Raw genomic sequence first — 12,497 nt, 5'->3', positions numbered from 1 at the left:
AGACTGCAAGCTAGCGGGAGAGAGTGTAAACAAAGGGATGATGGGAAATGGAGAAGGATTAGACAGTGCCAAACTTTCGACCCCTAATGAAATAGTGCCTCTGCAGAAACTATGTTCTAGAAAAGGACACAGGTTTCTTAATTTTGGCTAAAAACTGCATAAATAATTATAATTAAAAGACAGCTGGGAATGCTTTGAAAGTAGATCAAAAGAAAAGTGGCACTTTAAGGGTGATTTTTTGTTGTTCTTTTGGAAATGAAAGTTAGTTGGAATAATGGATGTACAAAAACAAAACTCGAGTGACGTTTTTGTGTCACTAGAGGCATAATTTTTTACTATTTAAACATATATGGGTGACGTCAGGAGTATTAGTCCAGGTCTCTATAAACCAAGCTTAAAAATATATATATATTTGCGTTTTGTTTGCTTTATAGTACGATGTTTAAAAAAAAACTTAACCGTACTCTTATTCTGCTGAAATAATGATTAACAGACAAAAGTTTGGAGGGATTGGGATGGAATAAGACATATTTGTATGAAAGAAAAAGAGATCAGAGATTTTGTCAGATTTTTGCATTTTTCTCCAAGAATGGCTCAGCAAGTCTGCTTTGTCTGCTCTGCCATCTATATGACGCCTCTGGGGTTCATTGTGTTGTGTGTTGGAACAGGGTTTTTCTCCTTGGTGCAGATAAAACGTATTAAAGGATTAAGCCAGTTTTTCTGCTTTTCATTTTGAGCTCTTGGAATCTATGGTGCACCCATTCATCCTGCTTTCAGAGTACCATTTCCAGGGGTAGAGCACACAATCAAAATGTCTGCAACTGCAGTCAGAGATGTCAAAGTTAACACCACAACCCTGCGTTAATGCAGTCTCTCTTAAATACTTTTGAGTCAGGAAACCCAGTCAGACATGAACCGGGTATTTTATTTTTTTATTTTTTTATCAGTGAGGATAAAAGAAGGTTATCGGCACATATATGATTTCCCTCTCATCCCATTAAATGAGTCACCACTATTATTGCTCTGTGATCCCTGGGAACATGGCATCACTTGGAATTTGAACTAGGGGGATGAAAGGCAAAGACGACAAGTCTTTGAAAGATGCGTCTGAAAAATCCGAATTTGAGGGGGGAAAAAAATCCTTCTGATTTTAACCATTCAGGTTTTACAAAAATCCCTTAAGGATCTGAAAAAAAAACTAAGGAACTAAATAAAATAGCAAGCAATACAGATCCTAAAAGCAGATAACAGTTCAAAACCAGAGCAGAATAAAGACACTTTTTCACGACTCTGCAGTCTTCAGGGATGATGACACTTATGCTGCGTCAAGAACATTCATGTCCAGCTTCAGTCATTCGCTGATGAGGCTAGACTCACCGTCAGTAAATCAAAGCTGATGTTAACCACCTCACTATTTTGCAAAGTGGCTGTAATCATGCAGCTCTAGTGAGATCCATTTCCTACGTTTTTTCTGAAAAAGCCAAAAATGAAAGAAAACATCGTTATGAAAGCCATGTACAGCGCCCCAGCATCAATGTATTAACAAAATGATTATACTTCATTTGTACAGCCAACACGTGTTTTGATGAGTTCCAGCCACTTAACCACATTAAAGAAATAGCAGCTGAAGCCAGCCATGGCCTCTAAATTGCACACCAATAACTGGTTTTTTTACTGGAGGGAAAAGAAGCAAAAAAAATTAATAAAAAGAGTTAAATTGTGCACACATTTATTTAATATAGCTACAGGATTCACAGGACTCCGTTGAACAAATCTGCCAAAGCTTATTTTTTACATTAATGAGTCAAAGACTGTGGGAGGAAAAAAAACAAGAAAAAGGCAATTGATCAGGTTATCATGTCTAGTAAACTCTTTGAAGCCTTTTTTTTTAACCAGACATATTTTATCTTACAGAGGGGTGCATGTTGTGCTGCTGAAACTCCTTTAGATGTGATTATCTACACCACTAACACAGTTTAAGGAGGATCTGTAAAAATAATAGGGACATTTGCTCGTGGAAAATTTCCTTTAGGGAATTTCCATGATAAATGGTTCCCATTATGCTCTTCCCTGGGTTTCCATATAGATGTGTTTAACAGCAACCACACAAAAAGTTTGGTGCCCTTTTATTTCCAAATGAAAAAGACTTTGAATAAGTAAAAAAAAAAAGATTAACTCATTTTGTAAAAACATTTCTTTCCAACAAGAAATTCATGTGGATGTAATACAATCAGGCAGTGGAGAAATGGTTCCCATATTTTATGTTTGTTGCTGAAATTTTTTTGTGCTGCTTATTGAAATGATACAATACAACTGATTTTATGGGTAGATAAGATTCTGCAGGCAAAAACAAAAGGCAAACGTTTATGGGGTACAGATGACATATCAAGGTTGTAGAACACTTAATGAACATGTAAAGCAAAAATGTTAATGCACATTTTTCTCTACGTGCATGTTAAAGGCCAACACATCAAGCAAGCATGAGTCAGGGAGAATTAGTTAAGACTCAGGCATTTTGCACATTTTGTCATTTTTCCAACCCTTCCACATTCTGAGCAAGGAGCCCATTAGTGCTGTTCAGAAGGTACAGTACAGGTACAGAACAGTAAACTCTTGTGTGCCCATTGCGTCTCCAACATGTTCCCTGCGTGCACTCCCAGTTTGTATTCAGAAACTTAGAGTTTAATTTGTGTCTGCATCATATTGGCATCCTACAGGCATTAACAAATCGTTTACACACTCCATGTGTGCAGCCCTTTTCTGTGGTCAGTAAGGAGTCAGTACATGCACCCAACAAACAACTACTTCGCCGTAAGGACACCGTACAACAGTGTAAGTGGGAGCAACTCATATTTTCCTTATAAATACTTCCCGATACGCTTAGCATTCACACAACAATCATCCATTCCATGCGCTGCACAGGCCTCAAGGGAACTGCAATATACACCTCTGCAGCTCTTAAGATGCAGCCACTCCTCTCTATGACCCTGCACAGCCAGGACACCCCAAAAACCTTAAGCCAGGATTAACCCCCCTGGCTTTAGGTGCTTAACTGTTTAAATGCATTGAAACATTTTAACCAGTTTTTAAGGGTATAGAGGCAAAGAGAGTTAAAGAGCAAGAGTTAAAAAAAAAAAGAAAAAAAATGTAATACAGGGAAAGTCCATCAAGACAGAACTCCCAACTTGAAGGACACCCTGATCACACTTGTGCTGTTTCACATTCATACCCAGTACAAAACCCAGATTAACTCACTCCAATTTGGGTTAGGAGCCTACCTTAAGGTCACCTGAGGATGTACTTGCTGAGAAATATAAACGGAGGGAAATGTGTTCTGAGGCTGTTGCTGGAATTTATCAACAATCAAGGTAAACTTCTGTTTTGAGCTATTTTTGTTTGCAGAGTCTCTGATAAAATTAGGGCCCGAGCACGGAGTGCAAGGACCCTATTGTAATTCGAATGTTTATTATTAGGGCCCGAGCACGGAGTGCAAGGACCCTATTGTATCTGTTAGGTTTATTATTAGGGCCCGAGCACGGAGTGCAAGGACCCTATTGTAATTCGAATGTTTATTATTATTAGGGCCCGAGCACGGAGTGCAAGGACCCTATTGTATCTGTAAGAGTTATTATTAGGGCCCGAGCACGGAGTGCAAGGACCCTATTGTATCTGTTAGGTTTATTAGGGCCCGAGCACGGAGTGCAAGGACCCTATTGTAATTCGAATGTTTATTATTAGGGCCCGAGCACGGAGTGCAAGGACCCTATTGTATCTGTAAGAGTTATTAGGGCCCGAGCACGGAGTGCAAGGACCCTATTGTATCTGTTAGGTTTATTAGGGCCCGAGCACGGAGTGCAAGGACCCTATTGTATCTGTTAGGTTTATTAGGGCCCGAGCACGGAGTGCAAGGACCCTATTGTATCTGTTAGGTTTATTATTAGGGCCCGAGCACGGAGTGCAAGGACCCTATTGTATCTGTTAGGTTTATTAGGGCCCGAGCACGGAGTGCAAGGACCCTATTGTAATTCGAATGTTTATTATTAGGGCCCGAGCACGGAGTGCAAGGACCCTATTGTAATTCGAATGTTTATTATTATTAGGGCCCGAGCACGTAGTGCAAGGACCCTATTGTATTTACTCGGATTATTAGGGCCCGAGCACGGAGTGCAAGGACCCTATTGTAATTCGAATGTTTATTATTAGGGCCCGAGCACGGAGTGCAAGGACCCTATTGTATCTGTTAGGTTTATTAGGGCCCGAGCACGGAGTGCAAGGACCCTATTGTATCTGTTAGGTTTATTATTATTATTATTATTATTATTATTATTCTTCCGACTTTTCCGTCGCCTTTTTGAGGCCTTTAACATACCCCAAAACTCACCAAATTTTGTATACACATCAGGAGTCGCGAAAAATTTCATATTTTATAGGAGAACGGCATAGGTAAACAAAAATGGCTCGATAGCGCCACCTGCAAAATTTGTTTTCGCGAGCACCTCCATATGCTTTATAGTACAAACCTGATTTTAACAGGGCATGTTCATCGGATAGAAACCTACAAAAAAGTCTCTTGGGACCAAGCTGTCAGTCGCACAGGAAGTCTGATATTTTGATGACAATATGTCATTTTTGCTGTATTTTGGTCATTCGCAGGCCTCGCTCTAGAACGAACTCCTCCTAGAGATTTGAGAGTAATGACTCCAAACTTTGGTTTTGTAAACTATACACATGTCCGATGTTAAATTGCAAAGCTTTTAAGTTTTTATGGATGTTTGTGACCATGGCGGCGCGTCAAAATTGGAGGTCGTTTCGAAAACACGCCATGAAAAGAAAAATGGCCATTACTCAGCCATGCATAATCCAATCTGATCCAAAATTGATGTGCATGATTGTAGTCTGACTCTGAACACATCTGCAGTGAAAAAACCTGGAAAAAGTGTAGCGCCACCTGCTGGCAAGAGGAAATGACATGTTTTACTTGGAGCATCACTACTCCGAGTAGGATGAGCCGACACACCTGAAAATGACGTCCACCTGTTGAAAAGCCATTGAAGTTTACTCTGACAAAAAACCATAACTTTCAATGCGGGGGTGTGGTCGTGACAGAGCGGCAAAGTTGGGCATCTCGCTATGCACACAAAAGTTGCTCTCACGTGCACATTCCTTGTCCAATCTCACTGAAATTCAATGGATATGATGAAGCTTCTATTCTGAACCCATGGATATGACAATCTTGGACGAGCTCTATAGCGCCACCTAGTTATTGCATTGGGCACATTCTGCCCTGTATTTTCTCTTTGCTTTGTCCGATGTGCATGAAATTAAAACTGGAGATACTCAGAAGGGTCCTCTCTCATCATGTAAAGTTTCATGGGTGTACACCTGACGGTGCCTGCGTAACAGGAAGTGGTCGATTATGTGCACCCAAATAATAGAAATTTATTATAAATCAGCCGTTTGTCTCAGGAAGCTGAGATTTCAGAATTAGATGCCTTTAATAACCTCCAGCTTTGATATGTAACACTATAGGGTCTACGAGAAACTTCATCACTTGATTTTTTTAATGAAATTTTGGACTGAACAAAGATTTTTAGCATAAATTCTGTTTAGGTTATCAGCACCAAGAATTCAACTTTCATAGGCATTTATGTGCTACTGCTTCCTAAAAAAATTCAGAATGATTGAAGTTACAGGTGAACTTTTAGAGAACATTTCATCCAAAAAGGTCCGAAAACGTCTTTTTAGGCAAAACTACAAACACCTATTTTTTTTCATAACTTAATCATCATATATCAACACCATTTATTTTTTTAAATGTAGGGATCTGTGTTTGCTGCCTTCCATATTTTTTTCAGAAGTCCAGGTGAAACAGATGATTTTAAAAAAATCCTGATTCATCCCAAAACCTGTGCTTTTTCCGTCTGGACTCCAAACAAGTGTGTTTTAAAATTACTTATGCTTCAAATATCCACACCAAGTTTAACACGCATATAGTTGAACATGTCTAAATGCTTCTTGAATATTCTTTACAGATATAAAATGAACTGGTCAACTGTAGGATGTCATTTCCTCTTACATGGTTCAGTCTTTTTCTCATGCTGCAGCCTGCTCCTCAATCTTTCCTGTTGCTGGAGTCAAATTTCACCCCCCCCCCCCCCACACACACACACACCAGCTGCCTGTTTATATGCTAACTAACCCAGAAGTGAGGTGACAATAGTTTAGACACAAGAGGGAGGGCAGACTGCTTTTTCATTTGTTTTGTATGTCTTTCATAGATTTTTATGAATAATCATTGCTTTTCTAGTCATGTAAAATGCAATTAACTTAATATTTTATCTTTTTTTTTTTACAAACAAAACATATGAATGTGCTCCAAAACAAAACCCAACTCTCAGTACAGTTCTACAGATGTAACATAAGACTTAGACAGTAAATGTCTCTTTTATCCTTTTTTAATCAATGCTGCAACTTCTTTTCCTTAATATAAATCCAATGAAATTAAACTACAAAACCAAAAAACACAACCTATAGCAAATTTCTCTAAATAAATTATGTGTATATACAATATGTAGCACTTTTAAACAAAATAATAACAAATCCTTCCAATACAAGCACAGAAAAATGGAACACAAAATTTAAAACCCAAATTTGAAATGGCAATTTTAAAAAGATAATTTTTTCAGCCTGCTAAAAGTGCACAATTGTAAAAGCTCTTTTATATAGACAACTGTTTGGTTGCTTAGAGCTCTAAATATAAAAACAATGCCTTTATGGACGTGGCACGGATGGCACGGATGTTCAGCAGGGTAAACCCCAGGAAAGCGGCGGGACCTGATGGAGTTCCCGGAAAGGTTCTGCGGGCCTGCGCCGATCAACTCTCCCAGGTCTTCACAAAAATCTTCAACCTGTCGCTAGCTCAGGCTTTCATCCCTGCTTGCCTGAAGTCATCCACTATCATCCCGATACCCAAAAAGTCCTCATCCACAGCCTTCCTCACGGACTTCCGCCCAGTTGCACTCACTGCTGTAATCACAAAGTGTCTGGAGCGGCTGCTCCTGGGACACATCAAAGACTCCCTCCCTCCAATCTTCGTCCCCCACCAGTTTGCAGAACAGAACAGATCCACCCCCACTCTACATCGATGGAAACTGTGTGGAGAGGGTCCACAGCTTCACCCTCCTGGGCACCACCATCTCTGCTGACCTCACATGGTCTAACAACACCATGACTGTCATCAGGAAGGCCCAGCAACGCCTGCACTTCCTGAGAAAACTTAGGAGGAACGACGTCAGCCAGGAGCTGCTGGTAACGTTCTACCGCTCAACCATTGAGAGCATTCTGTCCTATGGCATCACAGTGTGGTTTTCCCACTGCACTGAAGCAGAACGGCAGAGTCTCCAGAGAGTGGTAAAGACAGCGCAGAGGATCATCGGCTGCCCCCTCCCCTCACTGAAGGACATTTACCAGTCTCGCTGCATCAGCAGAGTGACTAGCATCACCACTAACTCCACCCATTCTGCTTTCCCTCTGTTTGAACTGCTGCCCTCTGGAAGGAGGTACAGGTCCATCAGAACCAGGACAAACAGACTAAGAAACAGCTTTTTTCCATAGGCAATTATCATACGGAATGCACATACGTCCACCAACCACACCTCACTCTAATTTTACTACAATGCGTGCAATATCCTGACTGTCTAACCGGGTCACTGTGCAATAACTTGATATTTATTAAGCTGTGCTCACAGCAACTCATGTAATTCCTTTCTATTTTATTCACAAATATTTAATATTTAACAGTTTCTGTCCATATTGTTCATTTTTTGTTAAGAGTTGTAAATACAGTATTTCTTTTTCTATTCTATTTTTATTTTTATTTTATGTAACTCCTTCACTCCAAGGCTGCTGCAATTTCATTGTATCCCCATGTACAATGACAATAAACGATTCTGATTCTGATTATATCACTTAGACACAGATGGAGAACCATATCAACTGGATTGGTAACAGCAACAACCACCGACCAAGCCGGCAAGCCCTGGCAGAAAAGATCCCCACAAGAAACACTGCAGGCTGTTCCATAAAAAATATAGTTTTACCATTGCCTTGCAGATCACAGTTGAAGTGGTTTAGTTTTCCTAAAAAAATTCAGAATGATTGAAGTTACAGGTGAACTTTTAGACAACATTTGATCCAAAAAGGTCCGAAAACGTCTTTTTAGGCAAAACTGCAAACACCTATTTTTTTGCATAACTTATCTTTCAAATATCAGCACAAAAAAATTAAAAACGGTAGAGATCTGTGTTTGCTGCCTTCCATATTTTTTTCAGACTTAAAAGTGTAACAGATGATTTATAAAAAATCCTTTTTCATCCAAAAACCTGTGTTAAATCTGTCTAGACTCCAAACAAACATTTTTTTATGGTAACTTATGTTTCAACAATCGACACCAATTTTCACACACCTATAGCTGAACATGTCCCATAGCTCCCTGAATATTTTCATAGATATACAATGAACTGGTCATTCTAACATCTAGCATTCTAACATCTAACATCTTACATGTCAAAGCCTCTCTCAGCCTGGCTCTGCTGAAGGAGTCGTGTTACAACCCCGCCCCCTCCTGCTGGGACCCCTGCTATGTAAATTAGCAAGCAGTGAACAGAGAGATGAGGAGTAAGAATGGCCATTACTCAGGCATGCATAATCCAAAGACAGCCAGTTAAACACTGAAAGACATATTTTTCGGTATGTCTTTCATACATCTTTAGTATTAAAAACTCTCCAAGATGAATGTGCCTGACTCCACCTGCAGGTGGATCACAGACTTCCTGACGGACAGACAGCAGTATGTGAGGCTGGGGAAGCTCGTCTCAGATACTCGGACCACAAGCACCGGATCCCCCCAGGGCTGTGTCCTTTCACCCCTGTTACTCTCCCTGTACACAAACAGCTGCACAGCTGGTCACCTGTCTGTCAAACTCCTGAAGTTTGCTGACGACACCACACTCATCGGCCTCATCTCTGACGGAGATGAGTTGGCCTACAGGAGTGAAATAGCCAGGCTGGTGTCATAGTGCAGCGCTAACAACCTGGAGCTTAATGCTCTGAAGACAGTGGAGATGACAGTGGACTTCAGGAAGGCCCCAGCCCCCCTCCCCCCTGTCATCCTCTGTGACTCCCCGGTGACCTCTGTGGAGTCCTTCTGCTTCCTGGGAACCATCATCAGCCAGGACCTCAAGTGGGAGCAGAACATCAGCTCCATCACTAAGAAGGTCCAGCAGAGGATGTACTTCCTGAGGCAGCTGAAGAAGTTTCACCTCCCTGAAAAGATGCTGGTAGACTTCTACGATGCCATCATCGAATCCACCCTCACGTCCTCCATCACAGTCTGGTTCGCTGCGGCCACGGCCAGAGACAAGGCCAAGCTGCAACGCGTCATCCACTCAGCAGAGAAGGTGATCGGCTGCCACCTCCCGTCTCTCCAGGAGCTGCACATCTCCAGGACCTGGAGGCGGGCAGCCAGGATTGTAGCCAACCCCTCTCATCCAGGACATAATCTCTTTCGGCCCCTCCCTTCTGGCAAGAGGCTCCGGTCCATCAGGACCAGGACCTCGCGCCACAAGAACAGCTTCTTCCCCACTGCAGTCAGCCTGCTGAACAGTACCCCAACTCCCCCAGGTGACCCCCCCCCCCCCCCCCCGCCCACCAAAGGACTGTCGGTGCCACTTACAGGCCCCACCATCCCAGCCCATCTGTGCTCCCACTTTAAGTCACCTTACTCTACTGTATATAGTGTGTTGTTGTTGTTAACTTAATTTTTAACTTATTCTTAATTGCACTATACACCAAGTCAAATTCCTCGTTTTGTAAAGTGCGCTCTACTGAACCTGGCAATAAAACTTTTTCTGATTTCTGATTCTGATTCTGATTCTATTAATCATTGTTTTTTATTCATTCAAAATGCAATTAAATCAATATTTTATCTTTTTTCTTTTCCTTTTTCTTTTTTTTTATCTCTTATATCCTTTTTTATAATCAATGTTTGAACTTCTTTTCCTTTCTATTGTCATGGTTTCAGTTTGTTGTCTTGTTTTTCGCTTTAGTTCTTGTTTTGTCTTGTTTGGTTCTGTTTCCTGTTTTATTTTGAAAGGTTTCCTGTCTTGTCATGTTTCTTGAGTTTTACTTCCTTTGGTCCCCATCTGCCCTAATCGTGTTCACCTGTGTCTTGTCTGCCCTGTCTGTATATAAGTCTTGTCTCTCCCTTCCTCCTGTGCTGGTCCATTAACTTCTGCTCATGTTGATCACGTCTTCTTGTCTGGCGTCCATGTCCCTTGCCATGCCACAGTAAGTTTTTGTTTTTAGTTTTGTCATCCTGCTCTGCAGCGCTTTTTGTTAGTTAAATAAACCCACTTGCCCTGAACCCGTTTGCCTCCCGTCTCTGCGCCTGGGTCCTACCTGATCTCGAGCCTCCCCCCCACACGACATCTATACATCCAATGAAATTAAACTACAAATCAACAAACACAACTGATAACAAATGTCTCTAAAAAATGATGTGTATATTTGCAGAACCTTAAAAACACCAAACAAATAACAAATGCTTCCCAATTAAAGCACAAAAAATGGAACACAAAATGTAAAACCCAAGTTAGAAATTGCAATTTGAAAAAGATACTTTTTTCAGCAGCTTTTCAAAATCAATCACCAATTCTACTCTTCTGTGGATGAAACAAAGAACTCCAGAACAATGAAGCCATTTCTCTAAGTCTCTCTCACCTTCAGTTTTAAACAAGGTCTGTGAAAATCCACCATACATTGGTCACATGAACTCAGAGACCTGCTAAAAGTGCACAATTGTAAAAGCTCTTTTATATAGACAACTGTTTGTTTGCTTAGAGCTCTAAATATAAAAAAAAATGCTTTTCTATCACCTAGACACAGATGGAGAACCATATCAACTGGATTAATAACAGGGTGGCATGTTTAGGTTTAAACTTACATCAAAAGACAACATGAAGCTGTCCATCACATTTTTGACCTAAACATGTAAACACATCCTTGGCTCTGCGGTTAGGAAATGGTATTTGGGAATCTCTTTATACCAGGAGCCAGCCTGGCCATTGGAACATCGCCACAGTGCCCATCCAGACTGGGACAGCAACGGGGTCCACTTCAGAGCCGTGAGCTGCTGTGTTTAACTCCAGCTGTCCCAGCAAGGGAAACAACTGCAGCAACATCCACTGACCAAGCTGACAAGCCCTGGCAGAAAAGATCCCCACAAGAAAAACACTGGCTCAGGCAGGCTGGTCAAAAAAAAATAGTTTTGCCATTGTCTTGCAGCTCGCAGATCAAGTGGTTTAGTTTTCCAGTAATGTCAGTCAAGAATGCAAGTTCAGATTCACAATGTTCATATTCACCATATTCAACAGACATCTCCTCCAATAGCACCTTAAAAATCCTGTGCTGTTTTGCTTTGCAGCTGAGGTTGTTTACGATTTTCAGAATAAGAGTCATTATATGTCCAGAGCCAATCACTTCTGCACATAAGGCCTGCTGGTGAATGACGCAGCAGTAATGCAGACATTTTGGAAAGTCTGGGTCAGCTTTACAGTGAGTGATGAAACCTGTTTGTCTATTGATCATAGCAGGAGTCCCATCTGCAGTCACTGCTACCAGCTTTTCTAATTGTACCTTTTTCTGCACAAAAACTCCTTCACCGTGTTATACATTTCAACTCCTCTTGTAGTTGTCTGTTAGGGCAGATGTGTCAGGAGTTCTTCTCTTGTGGAAACCAAAAGCTATGCTGTACTGTTGCCGTCCACAGACTCATCACACTGGACGTTAACCACCTGCACTTTGCAAGATCCCGGTCCAGCTAATTGGCCAAGTTATCAGACATAGCTGACACTCATCTAGACATTGTAGTGGAAATTGAATGAGTTCTATTGTTCTCATCCTTAGGGACAGTGATAGCAATTATCATCATTGCTTGAATTTTTTTCATGCTATATGCAAAAGTCTTTGTCCCTTAAGGCAACAGATTACAGCCCCCCCCCCCCCCCCCCCCCCCAGGCTGCTGTCGTATTAACATTAGCTTGGAGCTCCAGAATGGACAAGAAAAAACGACGAGAATGGCTCGAGCAGGGCGTTGCTCACGGGGCGGTCGCTCGTGCCATGCGGTCGCACGTGCTCGGGCCCGCTAAATGCTACTTGTAGCTTTAATTATTATTATTATTATTATTATTATTATTCTTCCGACTTTTCCGTCGCCTTTTTGAGGCCTTTAACATACCCCAAAACTCACCAAATTTTGTATACACATCAGGAGTCGCGAAAAATTTCATATTTTATAGGAGAACGGCATAGGTAAACAAAAATGGCTCGATAGCGCCACCTGCAAAATTTGTTTTCGCGAGCACCTCCATATGCTTTATAGTACAAACCTGATTTTAACAGGGCATGTTCATCGGATAGAAACCTACAAAAAAGTCTCT

The sequence above is a fragment of the Oryzias latipes genome, chromosome 1 (genome assembly GCF_053564925.1).
Source record: "Oryzias latipes strain Hd-rR chromosome 1, Olatipes_Hd-rR_3.1".
Lineage (NCBI taxonomy): Eukaryota > Metazoa > Chordata > Actinopteri > Beloniformes > Adrianichthyidae > Oryzias > Oryzias latipes.
The sequence above is the reverse complement of the archived record's forward strand: the minus strand, read 5'-3'. Positions refer to the sequence as shown.